At 31.3% G+C, this 20,628-nt stretch overlaps 1 protein-coding gene across 1 annotated transcript in view; it reads right to left on the minus strand.

Annotated features, from left to right (window-relative positions):
• LOC111030201 (epidermal growth factor receptor-like) overlaps positions 1-20,628 on the minus strand; it is a 78,553-nt gene that overhangs the window by 55,936 nt on the left and 1,989 nt on the right. The gene's annotated exons all lie outside the window — the stretch shown is intronic.

Here is a 20,628-nt window from a genome sequence, read left to right on the forward strand (position 1 = left end):
TGTTATAAATCACAAATATGGCACTACATTAATTCATATGTTTTTGAACTCGAATAATAGTACTTGTATGCATAGTTACACTACATGACATATAGCCAATAGCCATGTAGGTATAGGCATTTACTTTTATCAGAAGTGTTCCGAGTAAAATATTATACAAAACTACACATCATTTTAACAACGAGCGTATTACGATGCGCACTACAATATCGACGGAGAACGGAATCACGAACTGAAATCGAGCGATTACGATTATTATAGTGCACTGTTCCCGGTTCAAGTGCCGCGACATTTGACCACCGTCGGACTTTTGAGAAACACTATAAAAACGAACATTTCAACGATTTAATCACTAACGAAACCAACGATTACTACAAACTATATAATCGCGGCTCTCCCGTTTGTCCGAAATCGTGTTTACATGAGACTGTATCGGTCGGAAAAAGATTATTGGTGAGTTCGAACGAAATATATTTTAATATTCGGACACACAAAACCTCTGTAGGCGGTCGCCGCCGAGCGTGTGTACCGCAAAACGATATAATAATAATAACAATAATAACTAACACACTATTGTAATCGAACAGCGGCAATTAACCCAGAAACGATTACGTTACATAATATTCGCGCCCACGCTATCGGAACACACGCGGCAAACCGTCGAAGGACTTAGCGGTCTTCGCCGTTCAGGCGTGGAGGTAGACTTGGTGGACTGTGGAGGCTGTGGGGGCTAAACACATATTATGATAATATGAGCGGTCACACCGCGCGTAGGCATTAAGACGACGGCGACGAACGATTTGCGCCGTTATATGATGGGTAAATTCAAATAATACGCCGCGGCCGTCGACATTGTTGTACACAACACGGTATTATTAAAATACCTATAAAAAAAAAAAAAAATGTTTATTATTCTCTAATAACTGTATAGGTGCCCAATTAAATCGTTGATTATCCCGCGCCATTGTATTGGGTCGGTTTTTATCTAGGATTCCGATCCCGCCACCGAAGACCACCACCACCGCACGGATTGTCGACCGCCATACCCGCCAGGGGGTAAACGGTCGCGAGATGAAACAATATTATATACAGTATAATGTAGCGTAGTGAGTTTGTTTTATGGAATATAATATATTTTTATACACAATATTATCCGTACACGCAGGATTATAATTTATAACCAATGTCTAAAGGCAAAGGAATTCTCCAATAATAATAATTATCGCGTCGTTTCAAACAACCTTGTATCATCGATAATATATTAATATACTAGATAATAAAATATTAATATCATCGTTCATCGATAATATTTATTATTGTGCTAGAATATATCTCGATGTACTATAAACATAATATGCATGATAAATATTGTGTTAAAAATACAAAAAAAAAATATAGAAACAGACACTACCTGTTATAATATTGATTACGGGATTAAAAAAAATAGCTTCTTGCATATAATATAGGTGTACGCATAAATTATTTACTTATATTCGATCTAAAATTATTCAGGAGTATTATACTTTTTCAATAATTTATAATTATAAAACATTTTAACAGAGTAGGTGTATATTACTTATATTATATTATTATATTATAATAACTACTGGGTATTCAATGGTTTTAAAGAAAAGATGCCATTGCCATGACTGAAGTCTTAATAATATGTAATCGAAGTTAATCTTAACAAACACAATATAGTAAGTATACGGCCTATTCGAATAAAACCATCTGAAATCACATATTATATCCCTCGCAGGTATACACCACTCACCAAACAGGCCCAAAATATAGACAATAGTCTGTATATATATGTTTGAAATATATAGCACTGAATTCTTACGTATTATACAATATTCCTTTGAAATAATTACGCAATAATATCTGCTGATGAAGCGGAGATTGCACGAGGCAAAACCTCCGTCAAGTTAACAATCTGCACAGCAGGGGTGGGCGCTATTTAAGGGAGTCCGGATATACAATTTTACTCACTACACTATTCTCTAATATGCGTGTCACTGGCACGATTCAAATATATTGTTATTACACCGTTTTTTTTTTTTTTAGAAAAGTAATATACTCCTACGGTTCTGTTTTGAGCACTGACATGACGCAAATTCTTATGATACGTAAAAAACCAATACGATGAAAAATGTTATGATTTTTCAAAAATTTTGTTTTCAAATGACTTAAAATTGAATGTACAAAATGCTTACACTTTTCGTTATAATGGGTGTTAGCTGTAGGTATTCGACGTACGTGCACATGTAAGTATAGACACATAATAAAACCCGCCATATAATAGGTACTAAGTATTCAGCAGTCGATGACAAAAAAAATTTGTTTGATACACTAGGAAAAATGATTGGATCCATTTTGAAGCCCTGAAAAGGGTTTAGAGTTCGAAAGAGTTTTGAAAGTACCTACATGCAAGCGATACTCGCAACTCGTCGGCGCGGCTAGTACAAACAACTGATTTTTAAACGAATTAATTTTTGTTTCTATAACTATTATGTAATATTAAGTTCGATATTGATGGGCAAATCATGCGAGTCTAAGAAAAAAAATATCAAACCATGTGTTTAGCAAGACAATGTGTATTTTGGCGGAGTGTTAAAAAATTCGTTGCCCAATAAACCGGCAAATTGGTATTTTACACACGGACCCGTCGGCGTCGCCGTTACATTTTGTCGATGTGGCATACACGCTCCATTGGCAATGTATCTGGCAGACGTTCAAAAGCCGCTGTCTTTGGTTTTTTTGTACTTCGTTTTTTTATTTTTTTATTATTATTATTTAACAACAGCCTTGTTTACATGTGACGATTCATTTCGTACACGATTAGATTTCAAATTAACGTGCTCGTTTTTATTTTTTAATTTTTTTTTTACACGAACCAATCGCACAAAGATAATATTGCGGTCCATAATATATTGTTTCAAACTGCTGCACGTGTTGCTATTAAACGGTATATAATAAATAAAATACAATTGTCCTTAACGAGTCGCCGTTTTGTTACGATTACCACTCAGTTTGAATTTATAAGAATTACTATTCACAACTGAACCACTTTTCCGAAATTGCAGCAAGACTATCATAATAGTGTAATTTAATATAATAATTACAACGAAAAATGTTATAATTCATTAAATACGGTTAATTAAATCACCAACCTAAAACTTATTTTAGAATGTGAATTTATTTTTCCGCTTGTACAACAATGAACAATATTGTACTATTATTTTCCGCTAAATGGTTATTGCATTTTTTTTTTTATCTTATTATGATATGATTGGGTTATATGATGTTAATATTATTTTAACAAAATCATTTTGATGTCTGCATCAATTATTATAATAATAATATAGTCATTTGTTTTGGTAGCCTTATGTTATTTTGTATTATATATATTTTATGTATGTAGTTTAGTCCTAATTTTCTGTGTCCAAAGATGTTAATTATTTATTGTATCGAGTAAGTTACTGTATTATCGCGCCTCCGCCTATAAATATATCAAACAAATCAAAATAAGTAAATCAAATGTACGTCGTTGGATATAATTCTGAAGCATTTATTCTGTCAAAATAAATCGATGACAACCAAAAGCTAGTGGTGCGGTAGATACTATAGATTATCAATATTTCAGTGTACCTAGTACCTACCTACTTCTCGTATACCTAGCTCGTATGACCAGTGCAAGACGACAGAAGGAATGAAACGTTTCGGAGAAAGGAGATATTTTTTCTTTCATGTCCACTATATACGTATAATATGCACGCGTCACACACACACACACAGAGTAGAATTGTACGCGTTCACTAGGTTCTTTAACTGTCGGCTCGGCTTTTTTCCCTTTATTCCCCATCAATCCAAAGAGTATTGACTTTGATTCGCGTTTCCGCGATCATGAGTTTCGTTTCTGTAAATGGTCAACCGTCGAGCAAAACCGGTCAGCTAGAGACCTGTTTTTGGTCGACGACCCCTCACTTTCCCCGTTGGGCACAAGAAATGCGACGCTTGTGTACCGCGGAGATATTGACGGAAAAAATACTGTCACCGTTAGAAAAAGACCCGTCTAAATAATATTATATATTATTTTGTGGTTCACATAATATTGTGGTGTGCATACGACCAGGGGGAGTACTTCCTATATGCTGTTTCTTTTTCTAGGGAAGCGAGATCGGGGTCACAGGTGCAATGTTCCGGGTGCTTTGCACAACCTCCCCCCCTTCAATAATAAGGGTCGCCAAACAGGAAACACTAACGAGCCGTCAAAACGCGGTTTCCTCGGGGGGTACTTTTCAATAAACTAGACGTGCCTTCTGTATTTACAAACAACCTCATGCTTGTAGTAATATAGTCGGTAGTAGGCGGTCTTGTGAGAATTTAATTGGTTTCACTTCACGGCCACGTGAATATGATATTCGGTGAGCCCGCAATGAGAATTTAAAAAAATATAGAATGGTCTTTACGCATTTATTTCTCAGAAACAACGATTTTCAGTAATATTATATCCTCATGTCATAATACAACATAAGCTAAACTGCTAGTGTAATAGGTAAGCTCCACCTCAAATATCCTCAACAGATGTTTGACATTGCAAGCTTTCCAGCCACCGATGCCGAGAACATTGGTAAATTAATTTCTTCTTTGCCATTTTTGACATTACTTTATTATATAGCATACAATATAACAAAAGTCGTTCCGCGTTTTTAAGGTTTTAATTGCACTCGTCTCGTTTTAAAGTTGTTCACGAAAAACCAATAAATTTACAAGATAGCTCAGTGTTTAAGATCACAATATGTAAAATATTATGGACTATATGACTGATTTCGCACAAATTTTTGTTTTAGAAGAATTTGAAATAAAATATAGTAATGGGTACGTGATATGTGATCAATATTATTATATACACTAGTAGACTACATGTCTACGTATAGGTAAGTACTTATAAAGTACATTATTTTGATTTTTGAATATGTTTTGAAGAAGTTACATCTCCAAGCTCACTCTCCGCACTAAGCTGTAATTAATATCACGTTTCATACTTAGATAATATTATTTTATACTGCACTATAAATATTTGTGTAAACACACAAAATAAAATAAAATTTAAAATACTAAACAAATAAACATTGCATTTCTTCTGGATTTCGTTATAATTTAAATTATTTTATTTTATGATCATGTTGCATGTGTTGCCTTGATATTTAACTACCGCGACCGAATTTACAAGGTTCATCTTAAGAATAATAATACAATCTTATGAATATTCCGAGAGGCATTAATATAAAAAAAGAAGAAGGGAAAAGGTAAAAAAATAAAACAAAACAAATAATATAATCATTATTGTTACAAAATGGTTCACGGAGACTGACTGTAGCCTTACCGACCTAGCCCAGTTATTAACCTCGTAACAATTGCACACAAGACATAGGAAACGCAATAAACAATACAATTCACAACCGACGAAGCTGCAGCTATATTATAATAAATTATTCATAAATGATTAAAGAAGAATATTGGCCATCGTATCATACTATTGTTTTGCTGCAGAATAACATTATTATACACCGACATCTCTGTTTAAAATGTATCTCAACTAGTAAGTAACAGTTATTATTTTCATACATCGCATAGTTAATTAAAATCATTTCATTACAAACGTCAATATTTAGATTTATCCGGTATACTTAAAAATGCGTAGCATTTATAGACGTCTGCAGGTCAGATGTAAATTCTAATGCATAATACATTTCTCTAAAATCAAAAGCATCGTCGTACGTCGTAGTATGCAATAATAACAACTTCACCACGTCCCATATTAGATCCTCGATTAGAACTTTAGTACACATTTTACGATAAGAGAAACACAATATATATATTATATAATGATGTATAAAAGACAGTCGGATACGTGCAGACAAGTACACGTATACGTGAGCTATGGCCTATGAATCGTGGTTTGGAATAAAAAAAAAACAAATATCATATGTAGGTACAAGTTACACCAATTATATATATAATATACTACCAGCTACAGTGAAGGTATGTGTATATGAAAAATTGTAAACAAAAAAGTCGGCCGCTCGCATATTTCAGAAAGAAACTCATTCATTCATATTACACCCGTTCATCGCCGCCACGCCATGGCCGTCGTGGTCGTGTCGAGAGTCGAGACGTTTGAAGACCGCGGATCCAGATATGTACCTAATCGATTCGAAACGATTACCAAAACGGGTACGTGGTCGAAGGGGGTTGGAGGGAGGGAAAATAATAAGAACGAAAGTAACCATAAACCAGCAGACACCGCGAGTATACAAAATGTTATAAACCATCATACCGGCGAACCCGTATTATACATAATGATAATAAACGCATATTATAAACATGTATATATATTTAATACACACATATATATTTGTTATTATATATATTATGTGAGCTGCAATGACGTGATGCGGCGTGCGTGTGCACTCGGAGACGTTGCGGTCGTAGAATGGAATTCGGACGGGAATCGTCGGTACAGCGGTAGGTAGGGTATTAGGTACACGGTAGCTATATCGGAGTTGCGACTACCTGTTGGAGAAGACGCACACGCGATGTCGTGCGGACCGGAGAGACTTGGCAACGTTGCCGGGACCGAAAACGACCGGAGAGAACACGGCCACGCTCCGCCGACTCCCCTTGACAATATAGCTGCTGCCGCTCCGACCGTGTGCATGTGAAGAGTATATACGCCGCCGTATACCGCATAGACGCGCACACGGTCACATAAACACACACACACACACACACACACACACACACACACATACAGGGCCCTCCTCAAACCCGAGAGAAGTCTTCTACCGCTGTCAAAAAAAGAGTTCGCTCCACGAAAAAAACTTTTTTTCAAGTAACCACGTAAAAACGCTATAAAATTATTTATTATATTTACAGAAATATATATTATGGTATACGGCACAAGCAAGTACTATGTTATATAGTGGATTATTTGTGCAAAACCGTGCAACGTTTCTCGTTATATTTTAATATTTATGAATTTATTTTTGTTCGAGTTGCATGAAAAATGTTAACGCAAAAATTGTATGAAGTGCAACGCCGTCATAATTATATCTATTATACACGGCAAATGCTTAATGCACTTTGAAGATTCGAACAAAGCGACGAATCCCGCGACAGCTTGCCTCTAGACGTATCGTTTACGTACCACTTCCAAATGAGTATTGAGTACCTTGACAAATGCTATTTCCTATAATAGACTTTCAAAAACCCACACGTATTACTGATGATAGTTTGATAATAGACCTAGTTCAACCATTTATAACCTAGCCTATTGACTGTCCAGCAAATTTTAATCTCCTACTTTGTTTACACTTTAAGCCGACACACATAATATAATGTGGGGTATACGACACATTTTATCCATGTAGTTTTTTGTAGCGAAAACAAAATAATATTGGTTAATATAAGTTGTTGATGACCACCTCCTATAAGTAGGTATTTGGACGTAATCACATTTAAGTATATAATTGTATTCTATATGTGTATTTAATGAAGTTGAATTTTATATTACAATTGTAGTGTCGTCTCTAGGAGTATGCTATCATGATCATATTATACTAAATATTATAACGTATATTTCATTCAAGTCTCTACCGATAACAATCAAAGAAAAACCTACGCATTTTAAGGGGATGAAATACGTTTATGTTTATTTTGTGTTTACTATCAGAATATCTGACACATCCGATAACGAATTCATGCAACAACCTTCCGCCAGCTCACCAATAGTATTCCCGGTTAAACAACATTATTAAATAATAGCCGGTTCAGCAGATAAAATTAATTATGATTACATTATAAATTATATGATAGTATATAATATATGCTGCAAACGGTATGGTACGTACCACCGAGGCAACAACCCAAAAATTCAAAATAAAGAAATCATCATTGATAATTTGAATGTCGCATAATTTACGACCGTTTTGTATTCACCCGTCAGCGTGGGTAGTATTATAACCCAGGTTGTTTTTGATTTTAACGAGCCATATTTCAGAAAAATGTACTGTGAGAAAAAAATGACGGACGGAGACGTGTACAAACGACAAATGTGGGTCGGTCCATATGGGATTTCCGGATTTCTACAGTAATTATAAGGGTGTCTATAAATCCCGTGCTAAGTTGAAAAATATGTCATAATGATGGAGCAGTAAAATATTGTAAGCCCTATAAAGACTAGAGAATATAATTCTTCATTCATTTTTTTATAACATGACGTTGTGTAGTGCAGTGTTATGTTTCAGTTGGAGTTCTAATGATTTCGTCGGAAGTAATATGATAATCGATTAGATAGATCCGGATAAGAAGAAGAACCGGAGCAGGCGTGGTTTACATTTATATAACCCTCGCTTGCTAAATAAATTGTATTGAGGAGGTTCTCATCGTGACGACCGGAACTTAATCAAATAAAGAAAATATAACGGTCTTTAGGAGTACAATACATTTTAAAGAAACTTCCTCGTGAGTATATAATACTGTCAGTCAGAATATTGAACACATTTTTCTAGTTATTTTTTTTTTGTTTTTACTGTGAGAACAAATTTTTTTTTACAACGTTCTTAAAAAATCCTTTCTTCGGAACAATTATTTAAATATTTTAGTTATTTTATAATAATTAAATTTATATTATTTTATTTACCGGATAGACATACTTGTATTTATAACAATCTTTAAGGACTACTTATTAATTTAAAAACTATAGTTTATAACTATATACCTATGTTTATCGTATGCAGTTTATGTGAAGCAACATAAACATCTATTTTACACGAGTTTCCCACCCAATTTGAACATTTTAATAAATATATTTTAATATTTACAGTAAACACTAAACAGACCAGTAACTATTAAGTGATTTGATGACTAAATATCTTATTTTTAAGCTTTTTTATAGGAAATAGGGGAGTTTTTGGTTGAATGTTTGTTTTTGTTTTTTTTTTATTATTGTTTTAGAATTGATAACAAATAATAGTAATACAAATTACAATACTGTTTTGCACTGAAGAAACGAGTAGCAGCAGATTATATATAATACATCTACGCGTATATTACAATTAGACGGTGACACTTAGTCTTTGTATCTTGTATTATAGTCCAAACCTTCTTTTAAAATGTCACAGCTTACAATAAATTCATATAATCCATATGAATTACTTTTGAGTTTTTTATACCTATACTTCATACTACCTTAATATAGTTAGTATCAGTATTAATTCAGACTATAGTATACCGTATACACTTATAAAGTTATAACATAACACTCGTATATTATAAATATCAGAAGACTTTAAAAAAAAATATCTATACTATAATATTAATGTTAAACTTGAATAATAAAATTTATTACATTTTTTAATTTCATTTGTTTATTTTCCAACGGAGAATCGGTGAATGTTGATATTAAAATTATAAATAAAATATAAAATAAGATCATTATTTTCATTATTCAAGAAAAATAATTATTCAATGATAAACAAAAAGAATCAGTAGGTACTTCAAAATTGTTTATTACGCATTTGCGTACACGACTCAATGTTTATGAGCCTCACCATTGGTATACATGGTCTATGACAAGTGAATAGTTACGTTATAATCTGGTCACGTATTTGCCTAGATTATTATCATTACCGTCATCAAAATCCACCTCTAAAACAGGTTTAATTGTTTAGAAAGACACATAATATTTTCAAAAAACACTAACTTTTTCATTTTTACAAAGAATATTAACTCTGTATAAACACACTATTAAAAGTTATTTTGCTATTTTGGTTATAGTTAAATTTATTTGGAAAATATCTGTACGTATTATACAGATATGATAAATTTCGTTAATTTTATAAAATAAAAGTAACAAATAACAAAATTAAAATCTTATCAATTGTGAAATACAAACTTAATTTTTTAATTTTAAGAAAATGTATACGACCTCAAGTTATTTATTTATTTGCCAAGTACCATATATTATATAAAAATTATTATTCTATTGAATGTTATGATGTTGTTAGAATAATGTTTATATTCACCTGAAATAATAACTTTTTTTACAATTTCATCATAGTCAACTTAAAACCAGTAAAATATGTTCACAATTTTATAGATATTGATTAAAATATCATTGAAAATAGTTTTAAATTATCAACATTTTTTTTTTTTTTACATCGCAGACGTAAAAGGTATGAAAATAAAAAACTTAGGAATATTGTTCGTTATTTCATCTCGCCATATCGTCGTGCATATGACATAATGTTGACATGGTTTTATTCTTTGGGGTTTTTCAAGGAATCGAGAAAGTCTTGAAATAATTATATTCCGTGTTTTAATTGTAGTTTGGTTTGAAGTCTCTGTCATTGTAATCGATTCTCGTATGTATGCTTAAAATCTACGAGCAAATCCAAAACCGGTCGATATATTATGCAAATATAACAGAATAATATGATGAATGGAAAACGAATATGTGGAAATAAATCGCGAGCAAATAGCTCACGGGGACGGGATTGAAAGGCAGAATAATACCGATTAATATAAATTAAGTTGTCGGGTGAGTTATATGCATGCAGTGGGCTACAAGACAATATAGGCAATAATTATAATCTACTTTGTATTTGAGCCTCCAGGGCATCATCCGAATGAGGAAACCGGTTCTGTTCAAAAGTTGCAGCCATCATTATTATCGGTTAAAACAAACAAACACTCGAGGGGGTCTATTCAGCCGACAACAGCAGTGGACGACAAGTATGCGGTCAAAAATCTCCGTGTCGAAATAACCCTTTGAAAATACACTACATTAAACCATCTAGGGTATATCAGTTTACCAAATATTTTTTCAATAATCATGTTGAAAAAAGAGACAAGTATAAAAAAATCAGTTCACTTCTAATACTAATAATAAAGATTAAATAAAAAATAAAAATATCCAACTAATAACTATACATTTTAATGTTTTAAATATATTTTAACACATACACAAAATAAAATCTTATTGGACGCACCCAAATATATATTTTTATTTTTGATCATAACAATAAGTCGTATATAGTATTTAGACATATTATAGTACCTATTATACACTCATTTATTCTCAAATAAAACCAATAAATAAGCAAATACATTTTTGATACTTTATTATGCGTTAGATCTGAAATAGGTAAGTATTGAGTAAGCATTGAGTGAAAAACTGAACATTAAAGTATCAATAAGGCTCTGTAAAATTACAATGCTAATAATTGGTTCGTATAGCATCTTGAAATGTAGAGATTAGAGATGACTAAAGAATAACAAAAAACAAGGAATAGTAGCTAAGTACCTATCTAATTATCATGTGCAATATGCAGTGTTTGTCTGAGTAAAATTTGTATACAATTATTATAAAGTAAAGAACATAAACAGGTTGAATCAAGTTTGCATTTAATATTTTTAAAAACATTGTATATTATAAGTGGTTTAATTTCAATGTAAGCAGCTGTGACTAGGTATTCAACAGTTTTAATACTATTTTGGGTCAACTAGATTATTTGCACGCGATTCCCACGATACAGAAAATGCAGAAGACCAATTAACTGTTAAGTTTTTTTCTTCTATTATGGGCATTCACAGTTTATACATTTATTATTATACAGGCTATTGTTTTTAATATGGATATGTATTACTGAAATATAGTGGGTACCTAAATGTAGCAGGCCCATAGTAAACCTCAATTTCCTCCTATTTAAATTGCAATAGTTATGTAATTTAAATACATTTATAAAATATTGTACAGTTTTAATATTTTGTCTTCGTTAATACGTTTATTTCTAACAAACAATTTTCAACCATATATACTTGAAAATTTATAAGATTATTAAAATTAAATTAAAACTATCCAAGACACTTTATTGAGACTTAGTACTCTACGAACGTGAGTATATTGGGATTTGAGATCGTATAGTCTTCTCGTTAGATGTTCAATTTTAATTTTTAATTAACCCTCGCCGTCGAGAGCTACGACGTGCTCTGTGGTGGTACACGCTCAGCGTCTAATATTTTTATGCCTCATGTCCATACCAAATGGAATTTCTATTCAGACGAGGTTTTCCTATAATATTATACACACTTTTTTTTGTACTTTCAATTCATCGTGTTCGGTGAAGTGTGAACGGAACATACCTTCATACCGGGCACGTCCAAGTACAATAACCCCCCATACGCGCATAACACCGGCCGGGCCGCCTGAGCCTCATGACAGATCCCATTCAGTGGTTACATATAGTCGCGGTTACCATCGCGTGTCAAAAAAATAACAAAATCTAAAAAAAACTTAGAAGAATATTGTCTATCATATAGGACGAGTTGAAAATCTTTGTAAATATTATATTCACTGGTATAAAAAATGTATCCAAGGTTGTGTCTGACGGTTGTTGAATGCTCTTCAAGATGAAATTAAATGTAAAAAATAAATCGGATGTTTTTAAAAATATGCATCTCGAGGACACATTACTAACAAATCACTAATAGTTATAGTTTGTTTTTTTAGTATAGAGGATACAGAGAAAATCATTTATAATTTTGGAAGTACTTGTTATTTTATATATTGTATTTAAAAACATAATAATTCAAACTATATACTTAATGGAAAAAAAAATTATATTAACTTCTCTTATTTAATCTCTTTAGTTAAAACCCCTTACTTATTTGCTTTCCTATTTAATCATGGAGGGGAAGATCGTTCATGGTATTATCACTGGATTATTGAAGAGGGCTTAATAAATGAAAAATGCTAGGCCTTGATTTGAAGCACGCTTACATACAAAATATATAATTACATGTAAATTACAATTATTGTTATAGTCTGTGGTCGTGTCGTGCACCCGAAAAAGAAATCCACGAAAACGGGACCTTATGCGTATATAATGTATAGAAGGTCGTGAGAACCCAAAGAAGTAAGGCCACCTGCTTCGGCACACACCTGCCCCTCCTCCTTTAGCAGCCATAGCCACCCACACCCGTCCCGTCTACACACCTGTCATCGTTGGCAACGTCGCATACATGCACACTTGCGCTACTGCTACAGCTCCTCGTCGTGGGAATCCTTCCGCCTCTCGAGATTATCTCGCGTGCACACGGGCACAAACAAGATCATCGTGTAAATATTATAATATACAATCGTAATATCGTATATAAAAACACCCGTCGTAAAGCTGAAGGTAATAGCAGCGTGTTAGAGAGTAACTCGAGTACTTCCGAAACGACCGTATATTTTTCAATTGGTCCCCAAAAAAATGTATTCAACAATAGATAGATTACTGGAATAGAAAAAATTTGTTCAGGTACTTCATTGATTTTCGTGTATTTACGTGAGAGTTTTTTTTGTACCTATATCAAGTCCTCATAAGATCGCACTCTGCAGTAGTGAGTACAATACAATACGCATGCAATATTATTTGCTAATAAAATGTCATTAATTTATATTTGAATAAATTGGGGACACCTATTGCTGCAGTTCTTTTTTAAAAAAAATATAAAGAATAGTTATTAGCCAGATGGATGAATTTGGATATCGATGTGGTTAAATGGTAGATTTAAAACTAAAATATTACAACGATAGGCAGTTATTATTTTGAAGAATAAATCAAAATATTTTAAGTTAAACAATACATTATATCAAGTTTTCAACTGACGTAAAATTAGGAAATATCATTGAATATAATTTTGCAATTCATAAATTTTACACGGCTGCTTATTAGTTATTAATTATTATAATATTTGTACATGAATATAGGTATGACTGCTATTATTTGGCAAGTACAATAAACACACATATAATTTGAAACAACATTAGGTAATTAGAATTAGTTACTAGCAATGACTACATACTACAAAGACCATAGGCATATGCATATTATAATATATAAACCTACCTAGGTATTTAATATCTTATATTTATTACACGACATCTTCTTTACGACAAATGTTTAATTTGAAATTAAATGTAAATATATAATATACCTAACATATTTTTATACATGCATACATTCTTTTTAATTATCATTAAGCGAGTTTTTAAATTTAGGTGAGCCATCCATAAAATACTGTGACCCAGTACTTAATTAGTTAATTACTGTCATGAACGGTTGGTGTGCGCCAATTCTGAAGGAATGTTTCTTTTTTTTTTTACACATAGTGGATGAGAGACTAAGAAATTACGTTATATAACACAATATATTAAATAATCGCCACTTGTCGATCACGATACTGACTTCGCAAAGAAAGTTCAAGGTTGAAAAAATGTTTCACAAATAGTACACGGAAAAAACTGCCCCGAAGCAACTGGTTGAGCAAAATAAAATAACAGCAAATTTATTTAAGAAATAATTACTATAAACAGTAAATAAATAATGATGAGAGAAAATACAAAAACAAAATTCAATTTTTATCGTCTGGTTCACATCTGTTTTGTATTGGTTAGCGCTGATCAACATGCTGTTTAAGAGGAGCCTGTGAAGAGATCAGCCGTTGTTTCTAAAAATAATAGTATTTTATCTATCCTTAAAAATACTTGAAATAAATTAACAATAACTCGACGTATCACTTAGTTTTAAAAAAACATACGGGCCATGGGAATGAATTAGAAGTAGCAAGTATAATTAATAAGGCATGCTTGTTATTGACCAAGTACCTACTTTTAGTGTATTGTTACGTAAAGTATAAATTAAAATTGAATGCACTTAAAAGCTGGAAATGATGGTAAAAACGTTTTAAATGTTATAGGTAAACTCAACTATGTAATCTTTACAGTAAAAAAATAGTATAATTTCAAATTTTAACTTAATATTTGTAGGAGCACTTTAATGTATGTCAATAAAGCTTAAAAAGTTGCAAACTTTTGTCTTGTGGTAAATCGTAAATAGTTTAACATCGGTACAATGGCCTATATAACTATATTTTTTTATACGTAGTGCATTATCAATGATTTGTAAGATACATTTAAAATAATAATATTCCACTCGTGTTTGAATAGGACTTTTTTACTCTTCATATTTTAGATCAATCTTTAGAAATAAAATATGAATTGTACATTTCAGTCACTTTTTTGACAACTTCTACCAAACAACCAAAGTAATAATATAAAATATTATGATATTATATAATTATTTAACTTAAACAAAATGACTACAATGAAATAATAATGGAGTTTTAGAACTAATATCGATTTTATATTTTGACAACTAAACTGCTCGAATTATTTATTATTATTACTTTTGTCAAAACGAGAAGTTCAAAGGGATTCTAAGAAAATAATTCAACAGTTTGCCATAAAATGTTCCCCATAGGAAAACAATTTATTTTGCCCAACCCAACAGTCAGTACCCTCTCAGTTGGAAGTCAACGCATTGTCCACAGGTACTAGAAATCTTTTTCCACTTAAGATTGCGCGTGAAGTGCACCCGATACATGGTTATTATAGGGAGGGTCGGGCGCCTGTTATAGGAATTTACATCCTTTCTGACCAGCCGCTGTCATTAAACCGATTGGTTCTGGTTTATTACTATCGCCGTTTATACGGAGGCACGCCACTTTAAAAGAAGGTGGTTCCTAACCCTATTTTTTTTCTCCCGTTCATGAGTCGTGACAAGTGGCACCACATCGGTATGCTCACTTGCACGAGTCTCTTAAATACGTCGTAAACATCTAATTCTTATGGTTCTAATTTATTGGTTTCAAAAGCGGACCGTTGTGACAAAATTAATTGTATGTAGAACGTCAATCATGAGAGTCATTAATTATATTATTGAATGATTTAAGAGTATATTAGGTACCTATATTATATTATATTAAGTAATAACTTATAAATTACAATTTTTAATTAGTATAGTAGGTGTTTAAGAATATAATCTAGAATCTATCTTGATATAATTAATTAGTGATAAATTCTTATATAAACAATAGTCATTATTATGATTAATATAAATTACAATAACAATTTACATTAACAAAGCAAAATAATAATTGAGAACCGCAGTAAATTAAAAAAAATGTTATTTAATGCCTTTAGCCTATACATATTAAAGGTATCATATAAAATATCTACACTATAGGTACCATACATATTAATGTTAGAAAATACATATCATATTATACCTACCTACGTTTAAAATATTTTTAATTAATATTAATATTTTTTCTTGAATTATAGTTTCAATAACTTTTATAATAGTACTTAATAATAAATTTTAAATTAGTGAATCTTTTAAAATAAATAATTAGCAAATCAATTTGCTTTGATCAATACCAAGCTGTTTAGCATAAAGAAAAAATCGATGACATCATTTTAATCTTGATGTACGATGTTGGAAAAAAAATTGATTCGTCGACAAAGAACAAGCGTATATTATGTCGCCAATGGGTCGTATTAATCGACCTTAATCAGTTGCTCACAAGACCGTTGTTAAGTTTTTTTTTCATTCTTTCACAGTTCGACGAAATTTGACACCAACAACATCATAAAGATAGTTGAACAAAAATTGAAAAAAAGTCTAGATCTTACACACTTACCTAATCCATGGCTGAGGTCAGAGAACTTGATAATATTATAATATAATTTGAACTATCTTTGAAAAAAAAGACGTAATATAGTGTACCATAACTACGTAATTTGAACCGTGAATATTGGATGCTAAATAACATTTTTTTATTTCATAGAGTAAACAAGTTTGCGTAATTCAAATATTAACCTAACCGGTTCATGATGAACCATTCATTATTTATATAAAATACATATTTAATAATGCATTTACTTATTATTGAATAGCAATTATAATATTATAGACTATTGTGGGCAATGGAATTGTTATGTTTTTAATACTATAAATAATTGTCATAAGCCGTGACTCCGACCGTGACTTGTAAACTGATTTAATTTCAAAAGTTCGGTAAGATTATTGTCCTTGGACTCTGTGGCACATTGATGAGTTGGGTTTTTTTGGCATCAATATATATATGTGTATTACTAACTAACTAAGTTTTACAGTAGCTGAAAAAATAGTTAACTATCATATCCAAATATGAGCATAACATTTTACGTAAATGTTAAGTTAAGATGTATTACAAATAAAATTTAAACTTGAAAAGATTTAAAATAATTAGGAACTTATAGTTTAATAATAATTAATAATAATTAATAATATCAACACATTGTATTAACATGTAGAATACGTCACAATTCCTGTTGATCCTTGAGACAGCTTAGAATAAATAGGTTCCATGCTTAACACCTAAACGGTTAACAGTTAAAACAAATATTCACTGTTTGGTTTCTTCCATAAAGAAATTAGTGTATAACATATTCTTATTCGTTATTGTGCCTTCGGGTACCTACATATTAGACATATCTTTTAAAAATAGTATACTCATTTTAGTTTATGAATTAATTTAGAGTTTTGTTTTTTACAGTAAACGTAATACATAATACCTATACAAAGGTTTATCATATTATAGGACATAGGTACCTGTATAGGTTATTCTATACACACATGAATAAGCTAATATCTTATGTCCTCGTATTTTATATGCATCCTTTGCATTTCATTGAGAATTACGATGAATAGATACTATATACACACACTCACGGACCTGACGGTGCGTTTAATTACTTGTATCCCTAAATATTAAAAAGCCCCGTTTAACGCTATACTTAATAAAGTTCACGTATCAAAGCGGGAAGAGGGACCAACCCCATTATGGGCGCCACTTATGGAAATGTAAAAATCTTTTCAAAAAACATAGGTACACGCACACTTCCAACCGGATCACGTACAAACCCTTAATCCGGGCGTTCACAAGATAATCCGTACATATAATATGATTATAAAATTATCCACACAAAAGATGTACGTGTGCCTTCCGCAACCCCTGTGTGTGCACATTTCCTTCTAGGGTTCTACATCCTCTCATCAGCACCCCCAGAACGGAGGAAATAAACTGTAATCTTACACTTCGGATGTGCGTGACGTCCATCCGGTTCCAATAATTAAAACAACCGTTGACGGTTTAATAGCGGGTTTACTTAAATTTTTTTGAAAAGGATCCGAGTTGTATCTGAACCGCGTTCTCAGCAAAAGGGACCGACGCGCGACGATCACGGAAACGTTGTCGTAACTGAGAGGATACATGATCGAGGAGAACAATGATTATAACTGTCATCGTACTATTAAACCCTGCGGGCGTACAATAATATGATGCATTGAAATATGTATTAGCTAGTTGCCGCCACGCTGGAATGTACTAGAGTCAAAATTGTAGATTTTCTGAAGAGAATTATTTATTTCATTTATAAATATAAATTTGTTTTGTTTACACTTTATAATAAAATATAAATATATTATATACTGTTATTATAATTTTTATATACCTACAGGTATTTTACAGGTATTTTACAGATAATTTACATACATACGTATGTGATGCTCTTAATGTGTTGTAATTTTATGTATACGAATACAAAATGAGAAATTGAAAAAAACATATACGACCACTAAGTACAGGACGGAGATTGATGGAAAAGTAAAATGAAAATTTAGTGTTTAGCGTTTATACATTTATTGATTGTATTAATAAATAAAATAATGTTGATTAATAAATGATATGTTATAAAATTAAAGTTAAAACTTATAATAATTTGTTAGAAGGGCGTTTCGGGGAGTTCTGTAGGCACCCAGTTGTTTCAATATATTTATTTTTATAAGACTCAATTATGATTGATGATAAAAAGTCAAGACAATCAAGAACAAAAAGTGTATAGTGTGTTCCAAGTTAGGCTAACACTAAATATTTTTGTGGAACGACATTCTATAACTGATTTTAGTATTTTTTTATTAGAAAAATTCAAATTTCGAACGTAATAAACGCACACGATTTTTTTTTAAGTCCTGTCAATTTATTTTTGGTAATTTAGATAAAACGTTTCTTAATGCACTTTTAATTCAAAATTTTGATCTAAAACGCAAACATTAAAATTTACCGAATAAGAGCAAGTTCAAGTTTTTACCTACAGCTAGCAAGCTAAATACATTATAAAAACAATAAATATAGGAAGGTACTCATCTGTCATGACTTATAAGTTATGATAGTTGAATTTGTTTCGTTTAAAATAACAATTTATACTTTTATTTGTGTTAATACATTTAATATCATTAACGTGGAACTAAAACATATTGCAAACTTAGTATAGGGTAACTTAATAGTTTTGATTACACACATAATAATATATTATATTGAGTTATGTTAGGTGACATGTGTTTATGACACTATTTATTATGCTGTATAAATTTGTGAGCAGTTTAAGTTGGTAAATTCTAGACCTCTTATTTTGGATAAATAATCAATAATAATTCGAAATCAAATGGGAAAAAACCAACACAAAATACCTTTATTCGAAAATATATTTTAAATTGTAATCTATAACTCAATCTATAACCTCCACAAACACGGTTTTCTTCAAACAATATCCTGGTTTTTATTGTGTAGTTTCTACACATTGTATGATTCATTTTTCTAAAAGTGAAAATGGTTGTAAGCGAAGCACGATTGCGATACTGATAACTGCTAACAATAATAATATAGATCGTATAATATAAGGATTGTGAGGCGACGGGACCTCTTGCTGTGACGATACAATACAATACGGTTGCGGCGACTATACGCTTTTAATAATATTATTATTATTTATATATCACCTAAGCATTCTAAGAATACCACTTGAAAATAAAGCACGTTTATTATTGTGTGCTGAAAGACAAATAATGCAAATTTTTTTAGCCTTTAGCCACGACCTGCATTAGCATTAGCATATACAACCCAAAGTAAGTTATGAATATTATTGAGACAGGGCGAAACTTGCAATGAATAAAAACCCGTCTTGCGTTTGCGTGTACCAACACGAACATTGAGTCGGTCGAGAAGATCGAATAAAACGAGAAATAAAGACCATAAGTGAGCGAGCACATAATTTTGAATGGAAATATGAATTCTTCTATTCACAAAAAGATTTTCCACCAGTTTATTAATTATTCCTCACGAACAAAGGTATACAAATAAATATAATAGTTGTGTATAGTATTTTCATACAATACTACAATGTGTAAGACATTTTTCTTAACATTCGTTTTAGCATGGTTTTATTGTTAGAATCATTGAGTTGTTAGACAAATAAAGTAAGAATGATTCAAATTAGTCCGATATGCGATATCTGAACGTGTTTAGTAAAGATAGAAAATAGTTTAATAAATAAATCCAATTCTTTATTTATCATCAACTAAATAGTTGTATATAATAATTAGTATTACACTAATACCTATAAGTTATTAAATATAATGTTTTATTTATTTATAAACCTAGGTAGATAGTACTAGATAAGACAAGATTATGAATTTAATGTTTTTAAAAATCATTAAATAACGTCGTTTAACTTTCTTGAGTTATAAGCTTATTCTCCATGGCATAATACACCATTATTATACCTAGGTATGTATAGAACAATTGCAAGTTATTAGCCAAGTAGATAACATTAACTTATCTTTCGATATTTGT

This window comes from Myzus persicae, unplaced genomic scaffold, assembly GCF_001856785.1.
Source record: "Myzus persicae strain clone G006 unplaced genomic scaffold, MPER_G0061.0, whole genome shotgun sequence".
Lineage (NCBI taxonomy): Eukaryota > Metazoa > Arthropoda > Insecta > Hemiptera > Aphididae > Myzus > Myzus persicae.